Source organism: Chlorocebus sabaeus, chromosome 1 (assembly GCF_047675955.1).
Source record: "Chlorocebus sabaeus isolate Y175 chromosome 1, mChlSab1.0.hap1, whole genome shotgun sequence".
Taxonomy (NCBI): Eukaryota; Metazoa; Chordata; class Mammalia; order Primates; family Cercopithecidae; genus Chlorocebus; species Chlorocebus sabaeus.
This window is the reverse complement of record NC_132904.1, coordinates 121,925,978-121,944,803: the sequence shown is the minus strand read 5'-3', so window position 1 is coordinate 121,944,803 and position 18,826 is coordinate 121,925,978. Positions and strand designations below refer to the sequence as shown.

General features: G+C 52.7%; 2 protein-coding genes across 4 annotated transcripts in view; both read left to right on the top strand.

Moving 5' to 3' along the window:
• CDON (cell adhesion associated, oncogene regulated) overlaps nt 1-18,826 on the top strand; it is a 241,430-nt gene that overhangs the window by 82,868 nt on the left and 139,736 nt on the right. The gene's annotated exons all lie outside the window — the stretch shown is intronic.
• The window catches only part of RPUSD4 (RNA pseudouridine synthase D4), a 132,995-nt gene that overhangs the window by 91,642 nt on the left and 22,527 nt on the right, over nt 1-18,826 (top strand). The gene's annotated exons all lie outside the window — the stretch shown is intronic.

Sequence of the window (18,826 nt, the reverse complement as noted above, 5' to 3'; positions counted from 1 at the left end):
CTTGCCACTAGGGTCCCATAGTTGCTGCCCAGACCCTTCCTAGATTTGCCACCCAATGTCCTCGTCTACTGGCTGCGAGTTCAGCTTCCTGCCCACGCAGACTCACAGTCAGCAGCACTCCGTGCTGCCTGATTTCCCAGCCTGTCTAGCCAGTAGTTGGTTGCGAGCCTTTAGTTCTGAGGAGCAGCCCTGGTCCACAGCCTTGGTGCTGAGCTGACCACTTCCCGTGTAGCCCCTCAGCCTGCCAGTCTCCTGCCCTGGTGCCCTCCTGGCCTTGCTCTGAGTCTCCTGGCCCTGAGTGCCGTGTCCGATCACACGGACGGCAGCTCGGGGTCAGACAGCCAGAGAAGACAGAGAGGTGAGGGACACGTGTCTCCCAGGGAGGGCTATGCGGGTCTCCGGGAGTCCAGGCGAGACTGCCTCCTCAGAGTCCTCACCCCCACACCTGCAACCTGAGAGGGCACACCTGTGTGCCTCTGCAGCCACCAGCCGATTTTATGGGCTTCCTTCTTCGTTGTCTTTGTATACAAAGATGACTTTGTTTTATTCCCCAATATTTGGTTTTCTTTTTAAAAATGTATATTTTAATAGTTTTGAGGGTACAGGTAGTTTTTGGTTACATGGATGAGTTCTTTAGTGGTAATTTCTGAGAGTTTGCTGCATCTGCCACCCGAGCAGGGTGCACATGGTACCCAGTGTGTACCCTTTCATCCCTCACCCTCTTCCCACGCTTCCCTGCGAGTCTCCAAAGTTCCTTCTGCCATTCCTATGCCTTTGCGTCCCCATAGCTTAGCTCTCACTTATAAGTGAGAACATATGGTTTTGTTTTCCATCCCTGAGTTACTTCTCTTTGAATAATGATCTCCAGCTCCATCCAGGTTGATGCAAAGGTCATTATTTTGTTCTGTTTTATGGTTGAGTAGTAGTCCATGGTGTATATATAGTACATTTTCTTTTTCTTTTTTTTTTTTTTTTTTTTTTTGAGACGGAGTTTTGCTCTTGTTACCCAGGCTGGAGTGCAATGGTGCGACCTCGGCTCACTGCACCCTCCACCTCCCGGGTTCAAGAGATTCTCCTGCTTCAGCCTCCCAAGTAGCTGGGATTACAGGCATGTGCCACCACAAGCAGCTAATTTTATGTTTTTTGTAGAGATGGGGTTTCACCATGTTGGTCAGGGTGGCCTTGAACTCCTGACCTCAGGTGATCTGCCACCTCAACCTCCCAAAGAGCTGGGATTATAGTCGTGAGCCACTGTGTGTGCCTGGCCTACCACATTTTCTTTATTCACTCGTTGGTTGATGGGCATTTAAGTTGACTTCTTTTTTTTTCAGAGGTAGGATTTCACTGTGTTGCCCAGGCTGGTCTCAAACTTCTGAGCTCAAGCAATCTGTCCACCTTGGCCTCCCAAAGTGCTGGGATTACAGACATGAGCCACTGTGCCCAGTCCCCAGCTCCGTATTTTTGCGATTGCAAATTCTTTATGTGCTTTCTTCTTGGCCACCATTAGTTTCTCACTGTGACAGTGCAAATAAAAGAAATATACTCTTGCCTGACAGGATGAATATTTTGCATTTAGCTTTTATTGCTATTTTATTGAACAATTCTTGTACCTGACTACAATTATTATAGTAACAATATGCAGCCATTGAATAAGGCTTGGGCTTTAGAAATATACAAAGTGCAGATTAATCTGAACAGTGAAACTTTTAAATGATAATGCCTCAATTTTGTAGGTCTTTTTTTACTATAATGCACTTTCTCACATATTCTGTTTCAACTCAGTAAATATGTTTTTTCCAGCTTTAACAAAGGGTGGGATTTTAAATCATGCCATCTCTGTCAGTCACTGTTGAAGGCAAGAGTGCTATGCTGGAGTCTTTATATATGGCACCTTATTAATTTTTACAGCAATCATGAAAGAGGGGAGTTTCCCCCATTTTACAGACAAAAGAAATGAGATACATTGCCCAGTCCTCCACAGCTAATAAGAGAAAAGCTGAGATCTGCAACCAGATCTGCCCGAAGCTCAAGCTTACGTGCCTCTGCTGTGTCACTCTCCCTGACGCCAGGCCTGTCTTGGTCTGTAGCTGTCTCTCAAGGCAGGAATGGACGCTACCACCACCCCGGCCTCAGTGCGCCTGCATTTTCTTATGTATTAAACACAAATTCCTGGGGGTAACTTCCGGTCTCTTTGGCCTAAGTGATTTTTCCTATGTTGTTCCCCTAGATTTAATACAGGCCTCCAGGCAACTGACATTTTCATCTGACTTCTTGATGGGGATGCCTGGCACTTACTGTAGGGCTGGCAGTCTCAAGATGCCACCCTTCCCAAGGAGAGGGCAAGGACACCTCCTGGGAAGCTCCCAGGGAAGGGTAAAGGCCAGCAGGGCCTTGCTGAGAAGGTCCTTCCAGGACTAAGCAGGAGGTTGACTGCCCAATTGTCATCTCTGAATCTGCCATCTGGGTGGTGTTTCCCCCCTTAAGCTATCCCGGCCCCGAAGGGACACAACTGTCGAAAGAATCCAGAGGATGGGGGAAGGGGCCTCTGTGGGGCAGTGGAAAGGGTTTGGGGCCCCAGTTCTGATCTGTGAGGCTCTGTGAGGCCTATCCTTAGGATTCGGGTCACCCCCTTCTTGCCTAAGGTTTTGCTGGTTGAGCCAGTGATCGTGTCAAAGGTTTTTTTACTTCTGTGATGTTCCAAGTGTCTAGAGTCTCATTCCAGTAGTCCCCTCAGGGTGAGTGGCTCTTGACAGGGCACCCCCCCACCCGCCCTGGGATTGGTGGGCTGCCTGAGGAAGCCCCAAGCCTGGGTCCAGGTCTCTGTGCACCTGAGGGCCCAGCTCATCCCCACACCCGGGCAAAAGGTAACAGTCTCAGGCACTACTCTGATATAGCCTGTTGGAGGCTGGGGCCCGGCGGGAGCTGCACGTGGGCCAGGGAGCAGTCCCCACTTCCAGGACAGAGCACGAGCAAGTGTGTCTGAGTGTGTGTGTAAGCCTGTGGTGTTTATTTATTCTAGGAGCGGTTGCTAAGTCAGACGTGTTTGCCAGCAGAGGGCTGCCTGAGTGCTGTGTTTGTTTACTCAGCACAGCGCAGGGAAGGGTGAGCGGAGAGACAAGTGCAGGCTACAGTCGTTTTGGTGGGGGCTGCATAGCGTGAGATGAGAACTGGTCTTGGGGGCCATTTGGCGTGGTCCCATTCTGTGGCTGTAGAGAGCTGCCTTCCGGGACACAGGCCCTGCCTTGTCTGATGTGCTGGCGGTTCTCTCACTGACCCTCTTCCCAAGCAGGGTGGAGCTGCTCATTACCCCGCAGGGCAGTGGGCCCTCCTTCCCATCTTGGGGCTGGGGGAGAGTTCCTGGCTCTGGGGTCTCGGGGGTCCCAGAGAGAAAGTGGATGAAAGGCGGGCAGTGGTATGAGGAGGAGACAGTGGGTTCTCAGTTGCATTCCCACCCTGTCAAAGAGCATGTCCACCCTTAGTTAGGCTTGGCCTTTCCAGTGGGCGATCACATCTTACCAAGACTGAAGTCCACTGTCTCCTAGTCTCCTGTCCTCAGTCTTCCAGGTTATAGATTGGTTGTATATTCCCTATCTTCAGGAGAGAGAGAGAGAAGGAAGGCAAAACAAGAGACCCTCCTGACTCCCTGGCCACCCTCAGCCACAGTCCAGAGGTAGGGACTGGCTGAATTTCAGGGTCAGGACTTCCCAGCTGGGTGGCCAGGGACTCCCCAGAGGCCTCTGCCTCCCTCTTCGTGCCCTACGGCCCCAGCACCACGTCTGTCAGTCTCCGAGAGAGCCCTGGCTCCCCCGACACGGGCTGGCTGGCAGCCAGGGGTGGTGTTCTGGCTCCTGTACCAGCCAGATGGGGTGGCAGGAAGGCCCTGTGAATCCCCAGGGAGAAAGCTCCTTGGCAAACAGGAAAAAAGTGGCTGCCGGCACTATGTCCCTACCCTGAGGCCATGAAACACCATACCCCAAAGTCTTTGGGGCAGATTTTGGGGCTCCGTATTCTGCCCACACTTTCCACGGAGCTTGGGCTGGGGTCCCAGCTGGGGCTATGGAGTAGGGAAGGGAGATCAGATTCCCCCTTCTCAGGTGAAGGCTCTTCTGTAACGGACAGTTTGCCTCTGCTTCTCTCAAACACCCTAGGGAACTGCGAAGACAGGGTGCAGGCAGGCACTAGGGCCTCCTCTGGGCTCCAGTCTTCTATAGCTCTTAGTAGCTCTGAACTTTCCTGATAGCGTGTGGAGAAGCAACTGGGATTGTCTGGGTCCTCCTTCTACCCCATCACTCCACCACCCACCTCTGCCCCCATCATCCCCCACCCGCACCACACACACCCAGCCTTCTGCCACTGAAGCTGCCTCTTCTGCTGGTGTAGCAAGTAAGTGTGGAGAGAGTGAAACCAGATACAGAAAAGGCAGCCAGCTGCGGAGGTGGTGGGTGGTGTTCTGCCGAGCAGGCCTCCTGCTGTCCTCCCCCGGAACCAGGGATGGTGGAGCTCCTGGGCCCAGCCTCCATCTGCCTTTTCCCCTGCATGCCCAGCTGGTGTGCCGCCTGCGAGGGGCTGACAGCTCCTTGCTCCTCCAGGGGTCCTGCCTTGGTCCTGGGTTTGGGGAACAGGATTCCCTGAGCCAGTCCCTCCCTACACTTGGCAGTTACTGGGTAAACTGAGCACCAAGGGTTGAGCCATTTCTTACTTTTCCTATCTGTCTCTGTCTCACCTCCATCCACATTCCTTGCAACATGGTACCAAAGTAAGGCTTTGAACTTGGGATGAGTGGGGTAAATTTCACTCTCCCCAACAGCAAAAATGGAAGCGAATCTGGTTTCATCTCAGTTTGTAAGATCCCTAGATTCCCAAGGGAACTGGTGCCATAAACCTCACTTGGGTCTAGAGGGTCATTTAAGGGCCACTTCCAGGCCTGGCTCATGCTCCTGGCTGGTGGTAGGGGTAGGGGGTGGGGGGTTCTGGCTGGGATGGTGGTCACTGAAGAGGGTCAGGAGGAAGGGTCATTGGTTAGAGCGGCACCCTTTGTCCCCCTAGGCCACGAATTGGTTCTGGCATTCCCAAGGGAAATGCTCCAAGCCAAGTAAGGTCCACTGTGTCCAGGTGGACCATTCCCAAGCCCACTTCTATCAGGGATCATTTTCCAGAAACTTTCCAACATGGGAAATCACAACTGAAGCTGGTTGTTTAGATCGGAAAATCTGGGTGTAGTGTCAGTAGAAAAACCAGAGTTTCCTCACATGAACCTTTGCCTGCAGCCTCTCCCTGGCCCCTAGGCCTGCCCGCTGCTCTCTGCCTGAGTCACAACAGCAATCAACAGCTTGGACACAGAACTTTACAATGTGCCAAGTGCTCCCACGTGCCCTGTGGCATTTACTCCGTCTAGCAGCCTGGAGAGATAAGTTAGTGTGTTAGCTCCACCCAGCAGAGGCGAGGATGGAAGCCCTGGGAAGTCACGGGCCTGACAGAGGTTGTACGGGCAGTAGGTGGCAGGACTTGAAATCTCGTGTCCTTTCCATAGAATCTTTTCTGCCAGCAACCCAGAGAGTGCAGGGGGAGTCCAAACAGTCTGGTGGGCACCGACTGTCTTGGCTGGCTTCCAGCTGGGCCTTTTGCGGTGACTTTGGCACACCCCCCCCCCCCCGCCAACCCTCTGTCAATCTTGAGGAGCTGGGGGGGATGGGGGATATTTCTAGGAGGCTCTGCTCTCTTCTGAGATGTCCCCCTTCCTTCCATTCTCGCAGGTGTGGGAATCACCTTTCTGTGTGAATACTAGACCAAACTTGTCCTTTTCTTCCTTTTCTCAGAGTCACCTGCCCCAAAGCGGCCCTGTTCCTCCCTGCCTTCTCTGCCTCTTCCCCCTGGATACCTTGCCCTTGCTTCGGGAGCAGCGGCAGTGTCACTCCAGCGGAGGCACGGGCACTGCCAGGGTGTCCAGCTTGCACACGGCCTCAGGTGCCCTCACTTTAGCTTTGGCTTCTTGGTGGATCTTGAACTCCCTTGGGATGCTTTGTGGGCTCTTGAAGGACCTCCCAGGACGTCCCCTCTGTCCTCAGACCCTGCTATGTGACCTCAAACAGGAATTCAGACTCTTCCCGGTCTTTGTGTTCCGGAGCAGAAGGATATGGGTACCCAAAATCAGACTCAGAGAGGCAGGAGTGAGGTGAGAGGCACAAAATGCACCTTTTTTTCCTGAGCAAAAATCTGCCTCAGGTCCACCCGTTTCCCTAGGGCAGCCGTGCCTTTCACCCGATGACCCGAGAACCCCCAGCCCCAGCCTCTCGGGGAAGGCGATTGTGCAAAATCGAAGTATATCTTGAGTAATGCAACGAATACATTGGAGTGGGTGGGGCCGCGGAAGGTTTTATCCAAAACACATGTTATTGCCACTATTCTAGTTATCTTGGATATTTCCTGCATGTTTGTCACCATGGCAACTGACAGCATGAAGCCTGTTTGCTGGGTCCTGGGGTGCAGCGCAGTGGCCATGTGGTGTCAATTTGGCCCTCTGTCTCCCCCGGCTCGTGTCTCTCTGTCACGCTGCTTTTGGTCTTTGCCTCTATCTCTCCCCAGCCTGTCTCTGGGCCTCTCTGTTTTCTTCTTCTAGGAAATAGCTGCCTCTGCATCCCTCGGTGACATAGGCATAGACAGTGTCCAGTTACTGCCACCCCAAGCCTCCCCTTAGTCCATGCAGACAGTCCCTGACTAAGGATGTTCCAGAATGGGTGGGAACATTGTGTGACAGGGGATAGGCAAGAGATTGGCCTTCAGTGGAGAAAGGGCTCAGCTCAGCTCTGGGCTCATTGTTCAAAATAAAACCATGCTACCTACCTGCTAGGCTGGGGGCTAAAGATCCCTTGAGAAGGTGGGTTTGGGAGACACCAGTGAGGAGGGATGTGGGCTTCTCATCCTGATGTTTCCTGTGTGTAGGAGTGAGGGGTCTCCACCACTCAGAGCCTTCCTTCCCTAGGCTTTTGGAGAAGACATAGGTAGAACGGCAGAGAGGGGTCTCAGATTCACAGAAGAGAAGCCAAGGAGAGAGGGGCTTGGCAACTAAGGGGGTGAGGTCTCTCGGCACTCTGGGCTGCCTGGGGACCTCGAATCCCCAGTCCTTTCTCCCAGGTCTCTGGGGCGTGGCAAGGACAGGGTGTGGCAAAGATGCGGTCGATGGTGGTGTTCCTCCATGGGAACACCAGGCATCAGGGAGGGTGTTGACAATAACAGCCTGCGAGGGAGCTGTGCCAGCAGCTTGGAAAAAGCACCACGAGCAGACGGAAGGTAAGCAGGCGGCTCCATGGGAGATGAGGGCATCTTCTGGCCCCTCTCTCCACCCCCAGGTCTGGCTTCCCTTCGTGCCGGGAAGCCCAGGACTGGGCGGCTCTTGCCAGCCACTCTCCTCTGAGTTTTCTACATCCACACTGCAGAGGCCTTCCAGGCCACCTTCTCAACCCTACATTTGTCATGGGCTGTTTCTTATCATGCCCAATCCCCAGTCCCCATGCAAGGTAGACCTGGAAATTGTCATGGAGCCAAAGCCCCAGGCAGGGCTGGCACCCTCTACGGGACTGCTTGGAGGAGAGAGGAGGGGCTAGGGAGGTGGAATAGGGTCCAGAACTGGCCCTGGCCACAGCTCCTGCAGACTCAGCTCTAAGGCACAAGGGAGTCTGGTGTGAGACAGGAGAGCTGGGGTGAGGCAGCCATCACGCTGGGCCCTGAGAGCACTGGCCTCGTGGCCAGCATCCCAGAGTGTGCTGCAAATCAGCCTTCTTTCGGGTCAGCGTCATTCCAAGGAGGTCCAATTCTCTGGATGGGACGGGATACTGGGAAAGTCAAAGGGCAGCAGCAGCATGGCTCTGGGGCTCAGTCCATTGCGTGCAGGGACCCTGTGGGTTCTGGGGGCCACAAGGGCCAAGGGAAGGGATTGCCAAGAATTGGGTGGTGTGCTGGGGCTCCAGTCGTATTGGAAATGCTGGAGTCTGAATGTTTGTGTCCCCCCAGAATTCGTGTGTTGAAACCAAATCCCCAGTGTGATGGTTTTGGGAGGCGGGGCCCTGGGAAGTGATTAGGTCATGGAGGCAGAGCCCGAGAATGGGGTTAGTGCCCTTATGGAAGAGGCCTCAGAGAGCTGCCCTGCCTCCCTTACCATGTGAGGACATAGCAAGAAGCCACCATCTATGAACCAGGAAATGGGCCCTCACTAGACACCAAGTCCCTTTCAGAGGAGGCTGCACAAGCCGACTGAGCGGGGCTCCATTGGGCTGATAAGGGAAAGGAAGCTCTCCCTCCGGAGCTCCAGAAGATACTGAAACCCAGGCAAAGAGACAGCCCGAGGCTGCTGTGTTGTAGAAGAGAGTCGCCAAGGACCCCGGGATCCAGGGTGTGGAGGGCGCAGATGCAGGACACAGGTAGCAGGAGCCAGAGCGTGCAGCCTCACATGGTGCCAGAGAGGCCTGTGCATCGGACAGATAGCTGAGAGGGGCAGCAAGGGTTCCGGGCAGGCGTCAGGCGGGCCTTGCTCAGGGAGGCTGGCTTTGACCTACTTGTGCCTCTGGAGCTGGGCATGGAGCTGCCAGCGGGCCAGACTGGGAGACACATGCCAGGTCATCCCAGACTCAGGGACAGTCCCTCTTTCCAGTGCCAAGGGTCCAGCCAGAGTCTCCAGCTTGACTCAGAGTCTAAGGCAGTAGATGTTAGTCCTCACACTGCTCTGTTACCCAGAATGAGTCAATGACCTTCTATGGGCCTCTGTTTTCTGTTTGACTAATGAGGCTGGGGCGAGAAAGAAGTGAGTTGCAGAGGAGGGAGTGAGTGCCCCTAGAGAAGGAGGTGGGCCTTGGAGGCTGAGAAGGGCAGTGAGGTTTGAGACAGCTGCAGAGGACTCCAGAGACAGGCTTCCAGCTCACACCTCAGCGAGGGCGAAGAGATTCTTCTGGAGTGGAGAGGAAGAGCCTTTGCACCCGTCCCCATCCTCCCAGTCCTCCCCATGGAGACCACAACTCCAGACCCAGCTGTCCCCTCCCAGTGACTCAGGCTTTGGCTGCCCTCCTGCCCACACCGAAGCCCTGTCCAGTGCCCCATAACAGGAAGGGCTGTGGTGTGGGAGAGGAGGAAGGGAAGGCTGCCCCACCAAGGGCCTCCATGTCCAAGGAGCCATCTAGGTGGAGGAGTCCTTTGCACCCTCCTGGCCGTGTCCCCCTGTGCCACCTCAGGAATGTGGGTTTGGGCTGAGGTGGGGATCTGTCCTCCTCCCTCTGCACTAAGCATGGAAGGCCACTTGTTTCTCATTAGCACACTGCAGGATGTCACCACCATAGGGTGGATGTGCATTTTTGTCCTCTTTGCTGGCACAGTGGATCCTCTTTGCTGGAACGGTGGGGTGTGTGGGCTGAGCCAGGGACAGGGCAGAGGCGGTCAGAAGGGCTCACCAGAGCCTTGTGGGACCCAGGGCAGGGGCTGTGGTTATATGGGGCAAAGCTATTTGGAGGCCACAGGGCACCACTGTCCCTGCTAGAGCCAAGGGCATCTATGCTCAGATTTGGAGAAGAGGGAAAGGCAGAATCAATGACACTGTGATTGTGAGTACTGGCAATAATTGTGGACATTGATAATCATAACTAGCATTCATTTATTGAGGACCAGCCTGTGCTAGGTGCTTCACATATATTATTTAATTCTCTCAATAACTCTATTTTACAGATGAGAAAACTGAGGCTCAAAAGGGTAAATAAATGACCTCATTTTCACAGCAATTAAGCATTCAAACCAAGATCTGGACCCACATTGTCTGATATTTATGACTTTTCTTTCATTATGCCACATTGCCTCCTCTAGCCCAGTTTTTTTTTTAGACAGAGTCTCACTCTGTCCCCAGGCTGGAGTGCAGTAGTGCAATCTCGGCTCACTGCAACCTCTGCCTCTTGGGTTCAAGCGATTCTCCTGCCTCAGCCTGTTGTGTAGCTGGGATTACAGGCACCTGCCACTACATTCAGCTAATTTTTGTATTTTCAGTAGAGACAGGGTTTCAGCACGTTGGTCAGGATGGTTTCGAACTCCTAACCTCAGGAGATCCACTTGTCTTGGCCTCCCAAAGTGCTGGGATTATAGGCGTGAGCCACCAGGCCTGGCCTCTAGCCCAGTTCTTCATCTTTTTGTGCCAGGGATGCGGTCTGGTGAAGTCCATGGGCCGCTTCCTAGAATAATTTTTAAAAATAGATTTACAAAGGAACCCAATTATATTAAAATGTGGTTATCAAAACATTAAACAAATGTGTGATATAGTAATATATGTGCTTTTTAACTAACACATGAAATAACAAGATCTCTGCCAGGCACAGTGGCTCACACCTGTAATTTCAGCACTTTGGGAGGCCAAGGGGGTGGATCACCTGAGGGCAGGAGTTCAAGACCAGCCTGGCCAACATGGCGAAACCCTGTCTCTACTAAAATACAAAAATTAGTTGGGCGTGGTGACAGGCACCTATAACCCCAGCTATTCGGGAGGCTGAGGCAGGAGAATCGCTTGAATCAGGCGGGCGGAGGTTGCAGTGAGCCAAGACTGTGCCACTGCACTCCAGCCTGGGCAAAAGAGAAAAACTCTGTCTCAAAAAAAAAAAAAAAGAAAGAAGATCTAATAACTACCATAATTTCAAAACAGTGATGAATATAAACACCATTTTGTATTATCAGCAAAAGCTGTAATATTATTTTTTTAACCTTTCATTTTTTTATTATTGTACTTTAAGTTCTGGGATACACGTGTAGAACATGCAGGTTTGTTACATAGGTATACGCATGCCATGGTGGTTTGGTGCACCCATCAATCAGTCATCTACATTAGGTATTTCTCCTAATGCTACCCCTCCACTAGCCCCCCTCCCCTAGTCCCCCATCCCCTGACAGGCCCTGGTGTGTGATATTCCCCTACCTGTGTCCATGTGTTCTCATTGTTCAACTCCCACTTATGAGTGAGAACATGTGGTGTTTGGTTTTCTGTTCCTGTGTGAGTTTGCTGAGAATGATGCTTCATCCATGTCCCTGCAAAGAACGTGAACTCATCCTTTTTTAGGGCTGCATAGTATTCCATGGTGTATATGTGCCACATTTTCTTTATCTGGTCTATCATTGGTGAGCATCTGGGTTGGTTCCAAGTCTTTGCTATTGTGAACAGTGCTACAATAAACATGCGTGTGCATGTGTCTTTAATGTAGAATGATTTATAATCCTTAGGGTATATACCCAGTAATGGGATTGCTAGGTCAAATGGTATTTCTGGTTCTAGATCCTTGAGGAGTCGCTACACTGCCTTCGGCAATGGTTGAACTAATTTACACTCCCACCAACAGTGTAAAAGTGTTCCTATTCCTATTTCTCCACAGCCTCGCCGGCATCTGTTGTTTCCTTTTTAACAATCGCCATTCTAATTGAAAAGCTGTAATGTGATTTCTATTGGTAACAATGTCATAGCTACTGGCAATGCCTGTATTCTTAATTGAAGGAAATATTTAAGTTAGACAGTAGTGAAAATGAAGGTGTATGGTTTTTCCCATCAGAAGTCACAGACCCCTGAACTCTATCTATGGGCTCCAGGTGAGGAAAGTTGCTACAACTTGTGTGCAGGTATTGGGTGGGTTCATTAGAAACCCTCTCTTTTTTCTCTGGTTGGAGGGAGTGTGCAAACCACTTCCAGTCTGGGGAACGCTGTGCCAGTTGGGGGCATCTTGAGTGAGTCTATGCCCCCCTGACTCTGCCCATGCCTTACCTGGGATTTAAGGTTGCCAGATTTAGCAGATAAAATGACAGAAGACCCAGTTAAATTTGACTGACGCTGTTTTCAGCCTATGTCCCGTGTGATATTTGAGACATACTTACTGTATTATTTTTCTATTGCTCTGTAACAAATGACCACAAACTTAACAGCCTAAACACAAATTCCACAGCTGGAAGTTCTGCAGGTCAGCCTGGCTCAGCCGGGTCCTCTGCGGAGAGTCTCACAGGCTGCAGTAGAGATGGCCAGGGGCTGTGCTCCTGTCTGGAGCCTCTGGGATGTGTCGGCTGCTGACTGAATTTGTTTCCTTGTGGTTGGAGGACTGAGGTCCCTCTTTGCTTGCTGCCTCTCAGCTGAGGCTGTTCTCAGTCTCTAGAGGCCATCCACGTTCCTGGCCAGGTGTCTCCAAGCTGTCTCCAAAAGCACGTTTCTCATCTCTGACTTCCTCTCCACCCCGGCCCCGGCCAAAGAAAACTGCCTTGAAGGGTTCCTGAGATCACAGTAGGCACCTCTGGGTTATCTCTCTTTTGTCACATGACATAACAATCGCACCAGTAACGCCCAGAAACAAGAGTCGTGGGGTTGCCCTACAGGTCTGCTTGCCACTTACGCTAAACACAGATGGGCTGCTTCTCTGAAATGAAAACCACACCTGGCATCCCTGCTGGGATGACACCGCTGTGGACCTTGCCTCATGACCTAGGGTGATTCTTTTCTTGTCTGGTCCTCAGTTACCCCCCTCAGAGAACTCCACTGAATTATTTAAAATCTGCATGTATGGGCACCAGCCACCATGGGGCATGACATGTACATGACCCTTTTTCTGCCTTTAGTGTCTCACAGTCTAAAGGTGGAGACTGAAATACACATAAGCAAAAGGCTGAGAAATGTGGCGCCAGGCTGCGCGCGGTGGTTCACGCCTGTAATCCCAGCACTTTGGGAGGTTGAGGTGGGCGGATCGCTTGAGGCCAGGAATTTGAGGACAGCCTGGGCAACATGGCGAAACTCCATCTCTACTAAAAAGACAGTAATTAGCCAGGTATGCCACCTGTAGTCCCAGCTACTTGGGAGGCCGAGGGGAGGGGATCGCTTGAACCTGGGAGGTGGAGGTTGCAGTGAACCGAGATCCCACCACCATACTCCAGTCTGGGCAACTGAGTGAGACCCTATCTCAAAGGAAAAAGAAGAAAAGTGGCCTGATGGCAGAGGTGGGGGCTGAGGGTGAGGAGAGGGATAATCAACAGGCCATGGAGAACAGCAGAGGGAGGGAGAGTGGCTGCTATGCGAGCGGAGAAGGGACAGAGGGGAGACTGGGACAGCTCACAAGTGGGTGTGATTAGAACAGGACCTCAAGGACTTGGACAGGCACAAGTGGGGAACAGCACAAGCGAAGGCCCAGTGGCGAGGGGTCCTGGTTCCCCCTGGGAGTGGTATGTGAAGCCGAAGGATAGGGCGCCTGCGGCCTGGGAGTGTGGGGAGAAAGGGAGGGGGACACAGTTCTGAGAGAGAGGTGGGGCCAGCCCGGAGGCCTCAATAGCTGCAGGAGTAGGAGGGTGGGAGAGTCCACGACGGCCACGGTGCTCACGTGGGAACAGAGCCACTGTGGCAAGGACACAGCTTCCTCGGCTCTGGCAGGAAATAAGGTCTTGTGGACCAGGCAGTTGGGAGGCAGCCTTACGTGGTGGACGGAGCTCTGGCCTGAGACAGGAGTCCTGGGTGCTGGCTTTGCCACTTACTCACGGTGGGACTCTGAGCATGCTTGGAACATGTGAGTTCCAGCCGGGAGCCAGTGTGCTTGGAGCAGAGCAGGGAAGCGGCACAGAGAGTGCAGCAGATCGCACAGGGCCTTGTGGGCCACTAACAGGACTCTGGCTTGTATCCTGAGAATGGCTGCCTTTGAGCAGAGCCCTACACGACCTGATTCAAGCCCTAAATGGAGAATTGTAGCTGCCCTGTGGAGAACAGCCCACATGCCCAATGCTGCTGGGCAGCCCAAGTGGAGCCTGAGAACTGCACTGGATGGTCCCTACCCCAAAGGCTTGCAGCGCGCCTGGGAGGCGAGACAGGGCAGTGTGTGTAGTGCTCAGAGCCAGGGCTTTCGAGACAGAAGATCCCAGGTCCGTGGGTTTGATGGCTTCGACAGTGACATGGGGATGGCAGCACCCTACCTAGTCAGGTTATGGTGAGAGCTGACTCACGACAAAGCGCCTGGCACATAGAAAATAATAGTAGCTGGTTATTTACATCGCATACAGGGTAGCAGAGCTCCTCATGAGAGGTGCAGGTGCTGGTGTTGGTGGTGTTGGAGGGACATAGGCTAACCTCCAAAGAGGGCAGGACCCGGAGGCTCAGGTAGATGGAAGAGGAAGGGGAGCTGGAGCCCAGGACCCAGCAGGAAGAAGCGCAGTGCATTCTCCATAAAGACATGAGGGTGAGGCCAGCATGAAATCTCAAATGGAAGCCCCCAGAAACTGGCAGGGGTTGGGGGGAGATGCAGGGGAGGGCATGGGCAGGTGCTGAATTAAGCTGGTGGGAAGGCCAGATTCTGAAAAGCATGAATGTGAGTTGTCTAATTGGAGGTGACAGGGAGTAGGAGAGGGACCAGAAGCAATGGGAGGGAGAGCGTGACAGACCCACAGCTGGGCTCAGCTCTTTCCCATCCCGGAGAAGAGTGGGAGGGGCTGGGGGAGGGGACCTCGGCAGGTGTCCAGGCACCCAGGAGCCCCTGGATCGCTATGCAGGAGGAGGTAGGCCTGTTTTTCCTGAAACCTGATCTTTCAGGCAGCTGTCCCCCTCCGCCTGACAGAGCAGGACACATTCCTTCCCCAGGCATCATTCTCACCAGCCGGCCGGAGGGCTGGCTCTTTGAAAGGACAGAGCCAGTCAGGGAGAGGAACGGAAATGGCAGGGCCTCCACTCATGTCCCAGAGAGCCCCTGAGGGGAAGTGCCCCTGTGGTGCAGGCAGTCCCTGCCTTTCTCTCTTCCCACCTTAGGGTCTGCAAGCAGAAAGCCAAGGGCCCTGCATTTGGATCTGTGCAGCCTCTTGGGTTCTAGGCCAGCGATTCCCAACCTGGACTTCACCTAGTTCCTAAATGTCCGTTAGGGATCAAAGGAGGTTGGGGAGCTATTTTAGTGTTTATAAAAAATCTCCTATAAATCATGTATTTCTGCGCTAAGGCTAATTCCTAGTCATTCTTCAGATAATGACTTCAATGGCAACCCTCTAGGAAGCTTTTTACCTGTGTGGGTCAGGTAGGTTCCTAGCCGGAACAGATGAGTCCTGCAAATGGGGAAACTGAGGAGAGTTTAAGAAGGGACTGTTGACAATGTATTTGGCTGGATTAAAGGCCACCAACAAGGGGTGGTGAAATAACTAGCAACAGCAGCTCAAGTCCTCCTTCCACCGTAGGTCCACTGGGACAAGGGAAGGGGGTAGCTACCAGAACCTTGCAAGACCTATAGCTGTAAGAAGGGGCCTCCTGACAGGCTCTGTGGCCTTCAGCAGAGGATCACAGCCACAGCAGCCCCAGATCCATGTGACTGATCAGGGAGGGAGCTGACCTCCTCCCCCTCCTGCCAGGGAATCCCATTGGCAAAAACTCGACTGGAAGAGAGAGGGCAGAGGAGCGTGGTTGGCACAGTCCTTCGAGTGAGCCTGGGGCATGCAGCAGGTGGGTTCAGGTGCAGAGTGCGTCTGGAGGGACAGAAGGAGAACATCTAACCCACCTCCCAAGGCTGTGCCCCTGGAACCCTGTGCTTGCCTGGAACATAACATCATCACGCTGTATTGCGATTGGCTGTTTCCTTGTCTATATCTCCTCCAAGACTCAACTCTCCTGGAGGGCAGGAGCTATGCTTTGTTCACACATACTCAATAAACTCCACTGGGTAAAATAAATAACAAGGCTGCTCAGATTCACCGTAACATCACATTTCTTTGCTTGGGATGCAATTAAATCATCTCCATGTGGAAGCAGCCGTTATCTCTTGCCATCAGCAGCTTTGGATTACCAGGTCTGTAGGCCCGACTAGTAAAACACGAGCCAGCAAAGTTAATTAGTCATTTAATGAATTCAATTTGTCTAGTAGACAAAAATCCTTCAACACAAGTCATGAGGCGAGAGTGAGAACAATAAAAGGAGTCCTCCGTGCTCACAGTCTCTGAAAACACCCCCTCAGCCATGAGGGCTGGGCTGTTTCGAGGGTGTTCACATTTCTTGTGTAACTCAGAGCAGGCCAAAGTGTGGTTCTCCCAGGCCAACCAAGCCCTCAATATCAAATACATCTTTGTGGAGCAACCCATGGGTCTGCTGGCCTCTCTCGGTCTCTGCTGCCTCTGTACAGCCCGGGCCACCAGTCGATACCTCCAACCTATCCTCTGCCCAAGAAGCACCAAGAGTCTCACCACCTTCCATCCCTGGCCAGCCTCACCTCCTTTCTTCTCTTTGCCCAGTACCCCTGGATCTCACCATGCTTCTGCTCAAACCCTCATAATAGCTTCTGATTTCACTTAGAATGCAGTCCACGTTCTTTATCAGGCTGGGCCACTCCCCACCCACTTCACAGTTGCACTTGGGCTCTCAGCCAGGACTGTTTCCCTGCCTCCTGCTCCTTGCTAGGACTGCGGGTCTCAGTTTCAATGTCATTTACTCAGAGGAGCCTCCTCAGAGTCTCCTGTTATGTTCTCATGATGGTCTGTGCTTTTCCATCACAGCGCTCACTGCAACTGGGAAAACTCATTGCAACTCACTGTGCGATTAAACAGGGCCTGTCTGTCCATGCTGCTGCGAGCTTCGTGAGAGCAGGTACCTGGACTGCTTTCTCAACTGCTGGATCCCCAGTGGCCTGGTCAGTTACCTTCACTACGTATTTGTTGGACAAATAACGAAGTAAAGATCTTTCCTGGAATGCCAGCGAGCTTGCTGGGGAGACAAAAGCTGACATATAAAACTCTTCAGAACAGCACACGGTGATCTGGGTATAGCTGTCTCCAGATACTTTGGTCCTTGTTCTTGGAGTTTGAGGAATTCAGAGAAAGGAAGAAAGGATCTGAAGGACCTAATGAAGACTCTCCTTGAGGCCACTCATTCCAGGGAAGTGAAGGGAAGAAGGCAGGAGAAGTAGCTTTTGTCATGTACCCAACAGGCCAGAAACCTACAATACGATATCTTTTTCAAGCCTCATGATTGGCTGAGTTTGACAAATGAGGAAATTAAGAGCCAGAGAAGTAAAGTAAGTCATCCAAGGTTACACAACAAGGAGGTGGCAGAGCCGAGAATCGACCCAGGTAGGTCAGATTCAAGCTTGCGTTCCTGTCACTAGGCATAGGACAGGAAGTGGGGTGGTAAGATGTCACTCCTAGGCCAAGGGGGCAATGGTTTAAATGGGGGCTCAGGTCAGAAAAGCAGCCTATCTAGGGTAACGCGGGAACCTAGCTTTGTTCTGATACTGAACTCAGATCGGAGATGCCATCCAGGTGTATGTTATATGGGTTCTGAGAGGTCCAGCAGCCAGCAGGGCAGGTGGGCCCACCCCAGAGCAGCTGTACGCCCTTGGAGATGGCGTGAAATTGGCCGAGCTCTGCAATGAGGCTCTGGGCACTGCTCCCAGCATCTGACCTTGGAAGGAAGCCGCAGAGCTGCGGTTTTGGAGATTTTCCTTACCCAACGGAGACCCATTGCAGCCTGTTATGAAGGACCCAGCGCAGGTAGAGAGGGCTAACGAGGTGGAATGGGGGCTCTGGCTTGGTGAGATGGGGGAGGAGCAGGAGGGGGTCACTCCTGCCAAGCTGACCTCAGCTGGGTAATGTGATCAGCCTGTCATGGTTCTGAGTCCTGATTTGGGAAGAACAAAGAGGCCAGGCCCCTCTGCCTCCTCTAGCCCAGGAATGCAGCTGGGGGCCAGGCCGTGACCAATCGGGAATGCAGGTTGGGAGCGCAGCGAATGCAGTTTGTAGAGCAAGGCTTTCATGCATTGATGGGAGCCCCACTCACAAAGCCAGGCTGACATGCCCCCGCGCTTCCAACTTTGATATCCCAGCCCCGCCTTGGGGGAGCCGCACATCCCCAAGCTGCCTGTGCCCGACTGCCCCTCTGTGGCCCTGGAGTGGTGATGGGTGGAGAGTGGAGAGCTCAGATCCAAACTCCCTCAACCCCACCAGGATTCCTAGACGCCAGCATCTCCTTGTCCATCTCTCTCCACCTCGGAGAGTCTGAAAAATGGACGGGGGAAAGAGCCTCCCTCCGGCTCCTGAGGGCTGGGAGAGATGGATGGAGAGACAGACAGATGGACTATGAGACAGGCCGCGGGCCTCGGGCAGCCTCTGCTCTGAGCAGGTCACAGAAACTCCTTGAGGCCACCCCCTCCAGGGAGATGAATAATGTTAGGGGTGGGGGTCTGACTTCTGGCTGGGACATCTGAATACTTTCTGCATTCCAAAGCTCCTAGCTCCCCTTCTCCAGCCCCAGCCTCTTTTCCCACTGGCTGGTTCACTCAGTGTGGGGTCCTTCCTTCAGGACTGCCCTTTTCTGCCTTCTCAATTATCCACTGCCCCCTCCCCCCAGCTTCTCTGTGCTCCTGCGCTTCCTCTCCTCCCGGGTGTTAATAATGACAGTGCTTTACAGTTTACAAAGCACAATCACCTGCAGTAACTCATTTGATTCCTATAGGAGCCCTGTGCAGCAGGGACTCTGATCCTCATTGTATGGAGGTGGTGGCCTGTGATGGCAAGAGTGAGATGGGGAGAATGTCCAGGGGGAGAAGTAGGGGCCAGGAGCTTGAAGGAACTGTGAAATAGAGATAGTTCACATTGAATGTATCCATGTTTGCCTGCTTTATCCTGGCTCCCTGAGGAAAGCTTGCTCTCATGAAAAGACCTGAAAAACACACTGAAATGCAAATGACTGAGGACAGCTTTCAAACGATGCCTCTCAAAGAAGGTAGTTCTTTATTACAAACGCAATCTCAGCAAGGAGAAGCTGGAGAATCTCTACCTTTAGAAGAGTCAATCAAGTCAAGAGGACAGAGCAAAGCGCTTCCCAGAGAGGTCCTTG